The following is a 16,723-nucleotide window of genomic DNA, read 5'->3' as shown; positions in this document are numbered from 1 at the left end:
AAGCAAATTATTTCCAAATTGAAAGTGCTTTATTACATCTTCTCGAGCGTTTCGGTTTAAATGATTATCCTATAACTGTGCCGTCGAGATAGTTGTTGTCTCAAGTTATATCGCTGTATATATTTTTTTTGTAAGATAACATTGTTTAATGATAAATGTGTAAAGGCTTGGCCGATGACTAATGCCAATCTGATCTTATCTGATAGTGTAAAATACGCACGCAGACATCTTCCGCTTATTTGTTTAGTCAGGTTACCAAAATTACGCGATGACGAATTCGTCTGATCTCGCAATGCCATTCCACTGTGTTTCGCGTCTTCAATGTGTCGCGATTCGTCTGGTAGCTGGTTGCTATGGCCAAAGTACACCTGCTCGCTGCTCTCATCTGCCCGCACGTTACCTTAATAAATTTTGTCGCTTACCCGCAGACCCGGAGAAACGACTGTAATCTCTTAGTGGCTCTTGTACCATTGGCATTCTAACGTATTTCTCGAAGGCATCGTGCTACGTGTCTCCCTATAATTCGTTGAGAATCTTATATTTTAATTGCGTTTGCACGTGTGTATGTATGTGTGTGTGTGTGTAGTAAATTCGTGTTTGCTCAAGTTTATTAATTTGTAAGATATACAGGAGTTCCACAGTCCACCAATCTAAATTTAGCGACGAATCTGAAACCGGCTCGTCTTTAATTAAAATTCCAAATTAAAAAAACATTCCAGCAAACTAACAGTAACAATATTATAATTTCCTATTCGACAATGTAACTGTTATTTGCAACATATTGAGTGGAAATTATAACATTGATGTAATGTTACTGTTAGTTGAAATTTTTTCAAACTTATATTCTTTTTTTCTATTTCTCTGTGCAAATTATCTACCAGAGTTTTCTTAATATTTATCTGGACAAGAACGACCTTGCAGCCTGTCGTATTTTATATCGTATAGCTCAATAGTTACTTGCGCGCCGAGTTGTCCGCCGCAGAACAAGAACGTATCGTCGCTCGTATCGGGGTATTATTGTCGCGCGCGTTTCCGATGCGACTGGCAAGAGCGATGCGCATATGCGTCCGCTGGAAAAACGCGGAAAGGACGAACGCGGGCAGTGCACGCAGGCGTGTGTGCACGCCGTGTGTAGTTTATAATCTCTAAATATTTGATGGTCGGACCGTGCCGCGCGCGCGTCGCGCGCGCGATAGCGTGGTGGCCGCATCTGCGCCAGTGTCGGCTTCAATTATTAAAGCTCCGCCATATGTCCTCTCCCGGGTATCTAATCCGTCCTATACCCAACCCCTCTTGCCACGCCGCCTGCGTGACCCCCTTCTTCGCGATTCTCGCGAGAACCCGTGTGGAAATTCGAAGGAGTGCCGGCACTCCTGAGACACACGGCGCAATTTCGAAAGTACCCCGCTGCGGAATTAGACGTTGCTTAAGCAACTAGTGTATATTACAGTTATTACCATACCTGCTGTGAACTATAAATACAAAAGAATTTATTTGTCAATAAAAAATAAAAATAAATTTAAACCAAATAAGAAACGTTTAATACTTCGCCTGAGGTAATATTTTTCGCAATAAATTAAATTATTTAAATAGGATGCTTAGATATAAGCATCAAACTTATATCAATTATTTAGAAGGACCAAAATCCGCATGGTTGAAAAGCGTCTTGATAATAACTGACCAAAACCAATGGCCGTATTGTCATAACGATTAAAATGATAGCCAGTAGGGTCGATTAAAGTCTTTACTGCCATGCTAATTAGAATTCTTCATTAAGCATGGAATGACATTGACCGATTGTACTATCGCAAAAATTTAATTTAACCCTTTCGTTCGTCCAAAAACAATTTCGTTTATTTAAAATTCCAACTGGGTATTAATTTTTTCTGTGCATGTAAATTGTTCTTACGCCGAATCGCCAGCCATTCATTTCGTCACGTTTTCGTTCGGAATAATAGGGGAAGATTACACAGCTCGGGTCGGGATCTCTTTATTATGCTCATTTGATCGAGGGCGTGACGCGATTGGCGCGATACACGCGTACGCGCGCCAGTTGGAAATTCATGGTGTGTACACGAAATTTCGTAAATCAAGAGCGGGCGAGGGGTCGCGCGACAGCTCGCGTGACAGTGGATACGCTTTAGCCGGCGCGGCGCGGCGGCGGGATCCCGACTGTATCGCTGTACCGCTGTACGGTGTGTAATTATGATCGGATTTGATGGATAGATGAACGGATGCGGCCGGTCGGATCGGATGGTGTTCACATACCCGGCTACGTACGCGGTCGTCGTTTAATTCGGGTAACGCGATATCCGCGCGCGCGAGAGGATCGTGCGATTGCGACGAGGAGATGGGAATCGCGCAACGCGAGACCGCACCACCACCATTCGTTATCTGCGATCTGAATTCCGCTGCGTGCATCGGCTGCGAGTTGCTCGCGCGCCGATATTGCGACGAACGACGAGCGGCGCCGGCCTCCGGTAATGTTTACCGCGCGTTTTGCGACGAGGTCGCGGTGCGAAATGAAAATGTTGTCAACTGACAAGTTAATTTAATGTCGACAATGTCTTAATTTTATAATACATGCACATGTAGGGTGCGTTCCATTTTACGCGTGATCCGTATAATGCGTGAAACGGAACGAACCCTATATATAAATTCCATAAAAATTAATTTGTGTATTTTCCGCACAAATTACATGTTTTAATTTCTCTGATTTGTTTTTTTATATGGACAGTTATTCTAAGTCTTAAATTGTCGTTGAAATAATTTTCAAACTGCTTTTTTACTTTTCGCTCTTTTGATCTTGAATTCGTTTAATTCTTTTAATTCTGTTTACATTAGGTAATTTCATAGGTATCGATTTTTTGAACATCGCTAATGTCTTTAGTTTTTTAATATTTAAATTTTTCGCGTGACATCAGACTTTTCGAAATTAAGATACAGACCTAAACAACTTCTGTATATTTCTTCTGTTTTCCTAAGTAGTTTTCCTAGTAATGTTGTGATCAATTTGTTTCCAGTTCCAAATTTTCTTTTGGTTCTGCTAATAGTTCTCTGCGTGACAAAGGACCTTTCAAAGTATAAATAACCGAAAGGTAACTTTTTATTTCTTTCTGAAATACTTTCCTAAAAATATCGACTACTCTTGAGGAAGGAAACTTGGTTTCGAAATGAGCAGTCATTATTATCGATTTGACCCGCAGAAAAGGGCACAACAGAAACGTGCAACCACGAGAGAGCTCTAGTTTTTCCCCCCATTTCCCACTTGCCTCCTTTCGTCCTTGATAGCTCACGATGTCGCCATTAGCTCGCCGCATGTCGCGGGAGGCACGTGCTGTTTCAATTACAGCGCTGTAAGGGCGGGATTTGTCGAGAGAGTAACAAGGAGAACGAGTTTCAACCCTCTTTTTCAGCCGGGTACAATGACACGTGGTGACCTCGCTGAAATAAGTAAAGAAGAGGGATGCCTCGCGAACTTGTTTGCGCTTACTTGAGCCTGAAGGATCAACGGTCGAATTTATTTTTACGCTACCAATCATTTTAATGGACGTGACGTCAGCTGGTGTAGATTTTTAGCTTTTAACTCGAAGCATCCGAAGGATATACTCGCGCATTATCTCATTTTACGAGCTTTTTATTACATTAATGGAACACATACGTGCTGCAACAATTCTCTTTGTTTCTTTCGGCTTACCTGGGATCTGAATCCTTAGCTCTTGGAAATCGTAATTAAATTTACTTTGATTAAATTTACTGTGAATATATGTAACTAGCGTAAATCCTATAACAGTTGGAAATTGTAATCTAATTTACTGGCGCATCGGAAATATTCGCCTATTTTTTCCGTCCACGCTGATCGTAGACCACCCGAGGACCGGGGTAAAAGGTTCGGGAAATAACTTCGGTACTCGTCGAGCGGCGATTAATCGGAAGAAGTCTCATCCGTATGCGCCGCGCGCGCGGCCGATGGTGCATCGCACACGCACGCGAGAGACATCAAATTTACCTCCGGAGCCAGCAACGGCGGTTGTTTGCAATCACGTACAAACGTCGGGACGCCCATTGACGATGGTCGTCATTGTCAACGCGCGGCGCGATGACATTCCCCTTTGTTTACGCTATCCGTCGCACGAACGACAAATCACCGTGAATACTAACGCGATCGCGCTTCGCGTCGGCTGGTTTCGCGTCGGCATGCACGCGGTGTCCGAAAAGTATTGTATTGCGAATCCCGTTCGCGAATACTATGTATAATACTATGTATAATGGAACGCGCGGGGCAAAATGATAGTGCTGATTGTTTCATGATTCACGAATTAAACCTCGAAATTAAATCTCAGGCTTGCAGAAAGATCGTTCCTGGTTCGATTACAAATTGTGTGCTGTGATAGAATTTTGATTCGAGGATTATTTAATATAAAAATATAATAAATGTAAAGTGTAAGAAGTGAATTAAATTCTCTCGAGATTACGAATAGATAAAACTACGTTTCTCAATCACAAGTAATTTTAAGAGAATTTGAGAGAAATTTCAGTAAATTACAATTATATGAGATTTTAATGTACAAAGTTAAAAATCGAACAAGATGATATTTGATCGAATTTTTTTAAGGGATAATCGACAACCCGTGTACGTACAACGCGTGTTTGACGACGTAAATCATGCTACCGTACATCATCGAATACAAATGCATGCGCGCACATTTCCGCCGCGGAGCGTGTAATAAATTCCGGGGCATAAAGAGCCAGGTCACTTTCGACCTTTCTTGCTCGCGAACATGTGTTCGACATGTCCAAGAGTGATGTAACGCATAAAAACTATGCGGACTTTTGTAATATACCTACGCAACGTATATTATTATATATGAGTCGCAAAGTCCATGAAATATAGACGAAGAAGGGATCGGCCATGTGCAAAACAGCAATGCCTGTGGAATAGTAAACCATCCGCAAATGTACATATTATAAGCTTCAACAGTTTCGAGAATACTTCAAAAGTAAACTATTTTAAAATATTTTACCTCGGAGTAGCAAGTAAATATATTTTTTTGATAAATTAATAACGATAATAAGATGAAAAGGACATTTTTAATGGAGTTGATTATACATTTCTCTTACATCCTAACTGATGGATCCTATAAAGCAGACTCTCATAATTTCTCTTAAATTGATAAGTGTTATAAATCTAAGACTTACATACACATATTACACACCTATATACATACATGTACAGAAGCGATTAAACCGCTTTTCCTATATCACACCTGGAACTCCGTCGTCGGCTTTTCTGTTATTTGTCTTTGATTTACGTCATTTGCGTAACGCCCAAATAGTTGGTCGTCATAAATGAGCGAGACGTTCCGATTCTTGGCTCACCAGCAGCGCGACTGGAAACACGTGTCGTCGAGCACTCGACACAGGGCAATTAAGGGTAAACTCTCTCATCCAGGTTTTCCTCGGTCGGTTAGACGACCGTCGTTTCGTTGACGATTGCCTTCACCACGCCCAAAACAGACGATGTCCTTGCGGAAAAAAGTGGTCGAGTTTCACCGATGTGCAGAGTTTCCCCGATGTGCAGATAGGAAATCACCGGTGGACCATCCAGTTGCCAGACGTGGCTGCGCTGAAATGTGTTGTTGGTCACCATATGTGGGGGATGTTTTGAAAAAGAATAAGTTCTACCCCATCCATCTGGCTATTTCTGATTTATAACCGAGGATTTCCAGGATGCACGGAAAAAACTTGTAATTATAGAATACACGAGTAAACCCGAAAACTGGGAAACGGATGCAATTTTCGATTTCGCCCCGCACGAACAAATTCATCTTGATTTCCATCATTAAAAATATCTTAAATCTGAGATAATTAAATCCGAGATTGTTTTATATATTAAGTATCCGCGTATCTATACGAGCCTTCAATTAAAATCGCGTTCAGAAAAAAATTAGACCACCCTGTGTACGCGATCCAGTCGAGTCGATTGAGTTGCCCGAATTTAACTTTAAATTAAGATTCAGGATACACGCTGCTACTCTCAGTAAGAAAGTAGTTAAAGCAACAAGCAAAAGTTCAAATGCCAATTATACGTAATTAATCGGTTCTCGGGGTTCCGGCGCGGCGCGTCTCGCAAGGGTTAATCAAGTGCCGGCGAATTAAAGCAGTAAGTTTCGGCCAATCCAATCATTCCGGTCGATGGCTTCTTCCATTCGGGGGCAGGTGGTGCAATTTGACTCAGAATCACCGAATTCGTTGTTTCCTCGCAAAAGTGACGCGAATAAGAGAATGGAACGTGTATGCGGGTATGCCGTGTGTGCGCGCGCTTGTGTGTATGCGTGTCATCGAAGCGTCCGAATTATCTGTCGAAGATCGCATGGCTCGTCCCATCTGTCGCTCTATCGAACGTGTTGGAGATGTCAGGTGTATTCTTTCGATTCGATCGACGAGTAATTGGTGAGATCGAGCGAATATATAATAAATTCGCGCCGAATCTGAATATCGCCGGCCAAACTTTCTCAAACGATCAGCTGTCCTCAGTTCGTTTTCCTCTTAATCCTTCAATAATGCAATTTTAGCGCTGTATATATGTTATGCGCTGATATATAATCAATGATATGTAATATTAATATTTTATATATAACATTTAATCCAATCTTTTCTATGTATATAGACAATTTAATTAATATTTTCGGTATCGACAGCAAACGATCTCGTCGAACATTCTAATTCACGAAGACGCTATCGCGAGAAATTCGAGTCGATGCGGGTGTTCTATGTCACTTAGGCGCGAGTTTCCACGGGACGTCGCGACATCGGTAGCTAAGGACCACGGGGATGGCGGGACAGGCTACACGAATCGTATTTTCCCGTCTAATTAGCGCCGCCTGCCGCCGCCGTTCGTTGCGGTCGCAGGTGCTCGGGCTTTTATTTGCTCGCCAGAAAGTAGCAACAGCTGAAACCGCGCACCGCGGCGCATATATGACCAAGGGTGCATGTGTGTGTGAAGGGGAGGGAGGAGGCAACCTATATGCGTGTATATACGCTCGATATATACCACCGTGTCCGTACATCGTGGTTCTAACGCCGCCTGTAAATTGTCGACGCGATTGCTGGAAACCGCACTCTCCAGACCGCGTTTACCACTCGCGAGGAGCGAGTCCTTCTTCCTCGACCCTGCTCTTTTAGGATTTCCGAAATCGCGGTTTAGTCGGCGCACCTGTGCGATCGATTCCCTTCCTAGGCTCGCGCACCTCTGAACGGAAGCAGGCGAGATTTCAGGAAGGGCGAGAGAGAATGGGAGACAAACGCGTGAACGTGCGAACGATCGGGGGATGTGTGTGGTTAGAAGTTTCTCTATATCTCGTCTTATCTGCCGATATATTCACGGACGCGCGCGCGCGCGCGCGCGTGATCTTATCTCCTAAGTCCTAAGATAAAATATATCCAAATAAATTAAAAATTTACTAAAATGTAACGCTATTTGGGAAACTGATAATTTTGAAGTGCATCAGGTACATCGTTGTATCTTTAGTTCTCAAGATGCAACGGTGTTCAAATAATTACATTACGATTACACGGAGAGAATTTTTTGTTATATTTTACCCTTAAATTCACTACAAACTTGGGACAACTTGGCAACCAAGGAATTTTTAAAATATACAAGACATTTTACAAACAACATGATAAAAATTACCAAGCAGATTGGTAAATTTTGAAAAATTATTGAAATTTCCTAGATATATTTTAGTAAAATTAATCAAACATATTTTATATTTTAATGTAATAAAATATTAATATTTTTTATTATAGTAGATATAAATCAGAATAGCTCGCACATAAAATTCTTGGTGGTACATGTTGTCTCACAACTACCATAATTTCAGGGTAAATTTTAAGAGAAAATTCTTTCCGTGTACTTTGAATCGATATCAGAATGCTCTTTTTTGATCTCTTTCGAGGGAATCTAATTTTATTTAATCTTAACAAAACACGCGATATCCTATGTTTACCCACGCTGTGGAATTCCATTCCTCCGGATTACCCTTCGGTCGTGTTCCGATCCGACGTCTCACTCGGCTCCCGTGGCGAGAAGGCATTCCGGTAGCGGGAACGTTTCCGCTCGCCCTATTGGAATTCGAAGACGCGCGCAACACGCATCTCGCGGGGTGTGCGGGATCGGTTTAGCCGACGGCGCGAGCTAGCATTAAAAGTTTATACTAGTAATTTGTATCCCTTCGGGGCTGACTCTCTCCGCCGAAGGAGAGAAGCCTCCGAAGTCTCTCACGCTGGCTGCAGTTACGTGATAATGAACCAGTGGAATCTTCCTGCTGCTTCTTTCCCGTCTTGCTACGCGACTTGATCGTGATCCATCGACCTTTCCTAGCGCACGCTGTTCCGGCCGACATGCATTTTATCGAAAAAGTTCGGCAATACTCCCGGAAGAGTATGTCGAGATTGATAGTACCTATTTAGCAAGTCTGCTGTAAACTGATCTGGAAATGAAATTTAATTATTTAGTTCTGTCTTTTTAAAACTACATGATTATTGAATTATATATATTTTTTGAAAATAATATTTGATATTTTTTAATGAATTTTTAATAACAGTACTACGATTACAAATTTATACCTTGATCAAAACTATATAGGTATACCTATTAGATATCGTATGATTCGTGGATTCAGGACTTCGCGATAATTTCAAATGCCCTCGATTTCAACGAAGTCCTAATTTGGAGCTTGGTCGCTAAAATATTCGTCGACATTGAGAATTCATCATCCGATCGAGTCCGTCGCCGGGGAAAAATCGTTTTCGAATTCGCCGGGGGAGAGCGCACCTTGAAATTTTATGCAAATCCGACGATGCATCCCGTAGCTTTAATGCCTGTAATCGTTGTGCATTTAATCAATATAAAAAGGTAGAATGAGACGCGGTAGCCCGGCTCTCGTCGAAAATTCGGAGCCGTTCGGCCAGTGGCCGTCGAGCCACATGAGTGCACACACGGTGGCAGTGGCATTTGCACCTAACACACTCACGTCAAGGAGAACCGGATCGTCCGGCTTGAGGAGTGGTCCTTTTCGTGCAGTGTCAAGGTGCTGCCCGCGAGACTATCTCAAGATTAAAGTCCAGGATCACGGGCGGATCCCGGTACCCCGTAGTTATGCCGGTTAATCCTTCAAAGATCGACTTTTTTTCCGCTGTGTTAAACTTATGCAAGGGCACGCATTAATCGCTTCACGATGTATTTTAGATAAATATGGAAATTTCAATGTTACCGAAATTTATTCAACTATATGCAATAAATATAATTTGTTAAATAAATCGAGGAGAAGCAAGTTGAAATTTTTTAAACTTTGATTTTCAGGATAATGTCTGACAGTCGTGCGTAAACGGGAAGTATAAAATATATTGTAATTTAAGAGAGAATCCTCTAGACTCTAGAGTCTAGAGGATCGATTCTTCTTATCTTTATAACTCACATTCTTCTTTATAGTCTCGAAAGAGTTAAATCGATCGTAGATCTTACTTCGGACGTTACCGATGGGAATTCGATTCCGAGAATCTGACTTTCCGAAAATTTTAATAGACCCGGGGTTTCACCCGTGAGAAAAATACACACGTTCGCCCACGAGTGTTGTAAAAGTGCGTTCTCTAACTAGCATTATGTCGCGATGTGTTTGCCTATGTGAAAGTACACAAAGATGGACCAGGATGACCCTTAAGTGGATATCCCTAACATCCTTGTGCCCGATACGACAAGTAGAATGTTCCGCTATTCCTACATGTTATTATAGAAAGATAAATTTCTATAATTAATTTTAATTAAAAGGCTACCCATTTTATTATTGATAATTAACTTATCATATATCCTATGCTAATCATGATTATATTAATATTATAATCATTTCAATCGCTCACGTATGCAGGATGCCGATTTTTTCGATAGATAACCGACAGCAAGAAACGAGTTATACATTTTTTGTTTTTCATCGAATCATCGGCTGTTTACAGTATTTACGGCGTGATACTGTCTGTCCTTTATATCTTTATTTACTCACGCTTGCAATGAACCGAGAGGCGGCTTAAGCGTTATCCATCGACGCGATATATTCGAACAGCACGGTCATACGCGTACGCAAAGATCCGATTTTTTCGACAAGTAACTGACAGTAAAGGACGACTTATGCTCTCCTTTTTACGGCTATACATATATATATATATATATATATAGGTATGACGGCGCAACCTTCCTTTCCCTCTGCCACCTACGCGCTCTTGCCTTAAACGATTAACAAGGACACGAGAGATTGACGCACAGAAAGCAAATCAAAATATTTTCAAGTATTTTTCGCTATTCCTTCATTACGTACAAGTCATTAATTTCTCATTAAAAAATATAACATTGCTAAAAAGTTTGGGGGGTAGTCAATAGCAAATTGGAGCAAAAATAAAATGATACTTTGGACGATTGTCTCACCGAGAGGAATTCGTAGCGATCGACTCTCCACGATCTAAGATTCGTCCTGCCCCTCCCAGGTAAAAGGCGATGAGAAAAAAGCAAGCAAAAGGTGGCAGGATTGTCCGACGAGGGACCTGGCGCCTACACGGTGCCCGGCACACCTGTGCCTGCCCGTCTTTCCCTCCCTCTCCCACCTCTCGCTCCTATTATTTCCCTTTTCCTTACCCCGACCCCAGGCACGGAGTTCTATACCACGTCTTCTCTATTCTCTCTGTCTCTGCGCCGCGAGGTCTTCTCTACACGGTGCCAAGGAATCACACATGCGAACTTCAACATTGCAAAGCGAGAAAGAGAGTTCGATACGAATCTGAAGAAATCTTTTATCTTTAATTTAGAAGACAATGAGTTGAAACAAGTTCCTCCATTGAATAGATAGATTAATTTCAGGTTAGCTTTATTTAAAGATTTTTAAAGCAAGCTTTAGCCACCAAGAGATAACTGATCATTAGAAATTAAAAAGAGGTTTAAAAAAATATACAGCCAGTTGAACTAAATTTTCTCGATTAAATTATCGACTTCGAATCAGTCGAAAAGTCTAGGTGATGTTCGTCTGTGTAGTTTTACGACACCCGATATAGGCACCATCTCCGTCTTTATATCTTTCCGGTAGATTTCAGAGCGGATCCAGCTTCTATCTTCTCGATCTACTTCATCGGTGGGCCGGCGAAAAAGCCATTTCTTCGTCTGTAGGGCTTTAGCCACCTGAAACGCTTCACGTCTTTCAAGTTTCGAACATTACGTGACCGTTTCTTTATCATCTTGTCGAAAGAGAGAGAATGCCAATTTGACATGTCTACGTGACGAGGTTTGGATTTCGTCGGCTTTCGATCGCTCGCTTCTTTCCTTTTCGTGTAAATCGATTTTACAATCGAATCCGTCGACCAAATATGAGATTATCGTCTTTCACCGTGAAAGAATCAGTATTCTGTCCGCATTTTTTGGTTTTAAATATTGTTAATGGAGTGCTAGAATGTTGTGACGAATTGCTTGATGCATTCACGTTTGTACCCTGTTTTCAAGATATTTATTTAAAAAAAAATAAGATAAGGGAAACTATCAAAAAAATTTGTTTTTTTTTTTAATATTGTATTATAGATTTTTTGAAATATTGAAGTCATATGTGAGCCCATCTTTTGCTGAAATATATGATGTAAATGTAAATATATATCTCTACAAAATATATACAAAATATATACTTAGAGTTTTTAAACATATATATACACTTTAATATATTTTATTTGAGTCCAACAATATTCTTTGAAATAATTAAGTAATAAAAAGAGTGCTATTCGAAAAATTGTTAAAGCACGTTGCTTATTATATAGAGAAAATATCGGTTGCGTTGCTTAAATCCAAAATAGAAGAGATGAAAAGAGAAAAAGGTTCTCGTAGGTAGGTGGTATCGTCGAGAAAGGTCGGAGCAACCGTTGGCGCATCAACAGGTGGGTATCGGGTGGCGGAATGAGAGTCGAATCGAAGCAAGGTGAGGCAAGGCGGGGCACGGGCATGCACGCACTCACACAGCCGCGTCTGAAATGGCTTTTCTCCGAGCGCGGCTGGAGCGATCGTATTTCATCTCTCGTACATACGCGGTACCGCTTATTTCTCACGTTCTTAAAGCCCCGGCCATCCGGCTTCCTGACTTACGGACCTCGATGAGGCGCGTCGCGAATAGCAACGCTCGACTGCGATATCGATACTTTTTGCTTGTGTAAGTCTCAGCATCACAAGTAGCAATCCTTATTAATGCAGTTTTAATATTTTGGAATAATTCTAAAGAATTTATTTTTTAGGAGAATGTACGTATTAACTATTTATAAAGTATCATCTGCATTAATTTATTATGAAAAATGTCTTTTTTTTTTTAATAAAATTTACGTAATTTAGATTGCAGAGTGGAGGACAATTTATCAAAAATCGTCATTGAAATAAATTCTTCAGTTTGACAGTAAGGCTGAAAGGGCGAAGTAGTTTCTGTATATAAGTATACCTATATACAATTTATTGACGTCATCGGACGCATGAAGATAATTTATTTAATCTTCTTCTGAGTAGTTTTTTTTATCGAGTAACCGTATCCATCCACGACGCGACGACGTCGTCGCGATTGATAAATGTCTCACGGACGGCTCGAACTGTTCTTCTCGAGAGGTCTCGATTGCGAGAAGTATATCATGCCGTTCGGCCCATTTGGCAGGATGATTACACGAGGCGGAAGAGGAGAGAAGTAGCACCTCGAGGAGAAGTCTACCACGCATCGGCTACCTCGATACGCGTTTCCGCGAAGCCGTAAATCAGCGACGCTGCGATTACGCACTCGTGGCCGCGTAATTTATCTTTAAGAAGGCCGCCATCAAATGAAGGAAGAAAGGGACTGAGTAGAGGAGAGAGAGAGAGAGAGAGAGAGAGAGAGAGAGAGAGAGAGAGAGAGAGAGAGAGAGAGAGAGAGAGAATGAGACAAAGAGAGAAAGAGAGGGGGAGGCGGAGAGAGTGGAAAACGTCTCTCCGGTGATGGTGGGACCTCTTTCGACCCGGTTCGTCGTTCGACGCGAGTGTTACAGGTGCGCCGGAGCCTGGGACCGGATCACTCGTTAAACACGCCACGACGCACCTGCCGCGGCATCATTCATTGCCTTTATTTCCCTCTGCTCTCCTCTTCCTCTCCCCCCTCTAGTCTTCCCGTCGCTCTTCTTCGTCGGGCCCTGGGTTCTCGATCCCGTTTCCTCTCCTTCGTTCATCCCTTTTCTCGCTTCTCGCTTGCGGAGAACCCTCAGCGACGCGTTCCAAACGTGCCATCATCTTTCTCGTCCCTTCTGCTTGCTCTCTTCTGTTACCCGCTATAGAAATTCATCCGTGTATCCCTTCTCCACGTCTACGCGGAGTTAGTCTCGGCACACCCTTTGGATTGGATTTATTATGCGCTATTTTTGGAAGAAGGGGAAATTTCTTTGGCACGAAATGGAGAAGATTTGATGATTAGTTCCTTCCTACACACATAAGAAACGCTGTGTATTTTAATAACAATGTTTTCAAATCATTTAGTGTCAATCTTTCCCTAGAGAAAGTTTGACAAAAACGACTGCCTGATGTGATTTACTATTTTTTATGAGATGATCAAATATTCTACAAATCAAGCTTTGAAAGTGCCGTTAAAATATACTTCAAACTGATTGAGAAAAAAATAGCCTTTACCTTTTATGTTTGCTTTGCGTAAACATTCCCTGAAATGAAGCGGAGCACTTTGTTCCGTGTGTCACACTTATAAATTTTTTTTTGACGCTTAATATTCTTGAGTATTATACTCATACCTTTGCCACAAATTCAACAAGTGTAAACAAAGATTTGTATGGCTAATCAAGCTAAGGAATATCGATTCCTAATCATCAATGCGTAATGGCGTCCAATCGCGCGACAAAGAGAGAATCGATAAGACGGAATAAAAGTTTTTTTATTTTTTCTCTTTTACAAAGCACAAAATTTAATTTTCATTTTTTGCTAGATGAAAGAAGATTGTGATTAGAGACTGTTCTTGACATTGTCCTTTCTCGATAGAGATGAATGTTCTATCAGTTTTACAGAAATGCCTAAAAGCTTTGCTGGCAGCTTAAGATTTCAGATTGAAAAATACTTCAATTTACGACCGATATTATCTGTCGCGCCTACGGAGCTAGAAAACTGCGCAGATATGCTCGGAATGCAAAAGTCTGGAATTTTTTGACATTTTTCTAGTGGAAAGAACTTTCAGTCTCAAGAGGGAATTACGTTATGCATACAATAAACTCTATCTTTCTCGAGAAAAAATTTTGAAAGGGCTTTTAACAGTCGGATTAGTTGCGCCTCAAGTGGCCTGCCGAGGCAAGCCGAACAGGTGCCATCGGTGATCGGTTCTAGGTAGGTATCAGTTACAAAACGCAGCAAGGGTCCCGCCATCCCCGAAAGTTAGTGGCGTTGACTGACGCCATTGTGCATTTAAAGGAATTTATACTATCGCTGCGCCACATTTCGATAGGACGTTCCGGAGAATTTTGACTAGATATGCTGGATACTCGTTGCGCAAGGAGCCTCTTCCTTGACCGAGGCATTTATCTGATTTATGTTAGGTTTATGTAAAGAGAATAGCCTTCGAGACAGGTGCTGAGTCCATACGGCTTTTTGAAAAATATACATAATCTCGTCGACAGTTAGAAATAGATAAATATTTCGTAGGTCTTTCGGAATTTTCAGATGGTATTGAGAAAGTGAATAATTAATATGTTTCTTTTATAATTTTGTTAGTTTTGGATTAATTTAGCATGAATAATAATCATAATTATCGAGGGCAAATTGAATTCTTGAATATGAAAATTTATGCTGCCACTCAGTGGCATATTTCCAATTAAAAGTATTTTTTTTTACATGTGTAAATTTATAATACAATATTTGAGGATCTGATCTCAATATTTACTATCTTTTTCTCTCTTTTTTAAATCTTTCTGCTTTGTTTTTTATGTTGAAACGCACGCTTAATATTAAAACAATCAGCGTTGTTTTGATAGATGTAGACATCCTATATACAGAACTTCGAAATTAAAATAAATTGGCATATATTATCATTTTTTTATCTCGACAAAAGTCAACATAAATTCTAACAAAAACATCTCAAATTTAAAAAATAATAATTTCTGTAATTTAAAACAAGAAATTTGAAATCCGTCGTTTTGACGGAATTGATTGTTTTAGTGTAAATCTCTTTATTGTAATAAAGAGAAATTAAATATTCAAACACCCGCGCGATCAATTGAATATCTTGTAAACGAAATTTTGTATGTTTCTTTTAAAATTTTTTAATACAAGTTAAAATTATAAGACATTATATCTCAATATTTTACAGGATAGACGAGACAAAGACGAGCCCAAATAGAGCTGAACCGCAAGGGCTTCAGGTATCGCGGGTAAAAAGTCCGCACGAGGACGACCTCGGTCGGGATCTTGGCCGTTAATATCGCATCACTCATTTTCTCATTCTCTTCCAACCGGAGAAAGAGAAGAAGGGACTCCGGTGGGTGTGTTGTAGGCAAGTAGACACAGGTGTTAAGAGAACTCGAGAGAGAGAAAACTAGGTCCGCGTCGACTCGGTGACCCAGGTGGCACGGCCGTTGTGTGTATCGATGTCACCGGTATTCCAAATATACTTTTCTGCCTCGCTGTTATAAATTGTAAGCAATAGTCTCAGGTTACACTGGCGCGAGAACGGACCACGGATTTTTACCTGCGTTTCCCTCGACCCGCCTAATTAGCGGTACCTTCGTGCAGTCGCTACGTTTCTCCTGGATCCACAACAAACGCGCATACGGAGAGATTACTTAGGCGTGTTTCTAACTTTCTTGGCTTTCTTTGCAAAATATGTATACATATTTATACAGACAGATCTCTCACGGAACGATTTTATCGCGTAATACATGAGATTCGCGTCTTACGGGACCGAGAGTCGAGCGATTCCAGAAAACGTGGGCCTGGCAAAAACGGGAAAATAAAATGAGGAAAAGGGGAAACTCGATACTCGCGCGCGACGGCACGCGTCTCGTTCCGCATAGAGAGAACGGGTCGTATGCATAATCCGCGAAGATCGCTCTCCTACGCCGGGAACACAAAGTGCCGCGGCAGCCTCGTTCTACAAATCATAATGCGCGTATATCTCTCGACGAGTGCGCGCCTCCGCCATCATTAGTTCCACGTGCTTATGGGGAGATGAGCTTGTCTTTGGCGACTGTTTATGCGCGCCGAGGAATTACCCGGGAACGTAATAATATTTATACAGGCACTTGCTCGACCGTTCGTCTTTCCTCGCCGGGCGTCATTATCCCTAATGGAATCGCGCCGTTTGAATCGTTAGTCGTTATTATGATTACGTTATTATCGGCTTTTTGAATCGTCGGCTGTTTTGAGGTTGACGACCGATTCTCTTTGTTTCTTCGGCCTAATTGCAACCGTTCTCCCGCGGTCCACTGGGTTAAGTTGCCCGCTGATCCACCGAAAGATAGAAGTTCGGTCCTGCCGCGGCCGGTAGGTCCTCCGCGTTTGTAGCGAGAAAACCTCGCGCAAACAAGATAATCTCGGCGCGGCGCGGCGCTCCCATTGAATCGTTCCTGGAAGCGGGACCGACGGCGAGGACACCGGTGAGAGGAAAGAGCCGCCAGGTACACGCACTTAGGAAGCGCGAAAAAA

The 16,723-nt window shown here is 41.5% G+C and overlaps 1 long non-coding RNA gene across 1 annotated transcript in view; it reads left to right on the top strand.

Moving 5' to 3' along the window:
• LOC139813875 (uncharacterized) overlaps positions 1-16,057 on the top strand; it is a 57,351-nt gene extending 41,294 nt beyond the window's left edge. The window contains exon 3 of the long non-coding RNA XR_011732288.1: positions 15,390-16,057. This is a non-coding gene — a long non-coding RNA (uncharacterized lncRNA). The remainder of the gene's footprint in view (positions 1-15,389) is intronic.
• The last annotated feature ends 666 nt before the right edge of the window (positions 16,058-16,723 follow it).

This window comes from Temnothorax longispinosus, chromosome 1 (genome assembly GCF_030848805.1).
Source record: "Temnothorax longispinosus isolate EJ_2023e chromosome 1, Tlon_JGU_v1, whole genome shotgun sequence".
Classification (NCBI taxonomy): Eukaryota; Metazoa; Arthropoda; class Insecta; order Hymenoptera; family Formicidae; genus Temnothorax; species Temnothorax longispinosus.
This window is presented reverse-complemented; position numbering and strand designations above follow the sequence as displayed.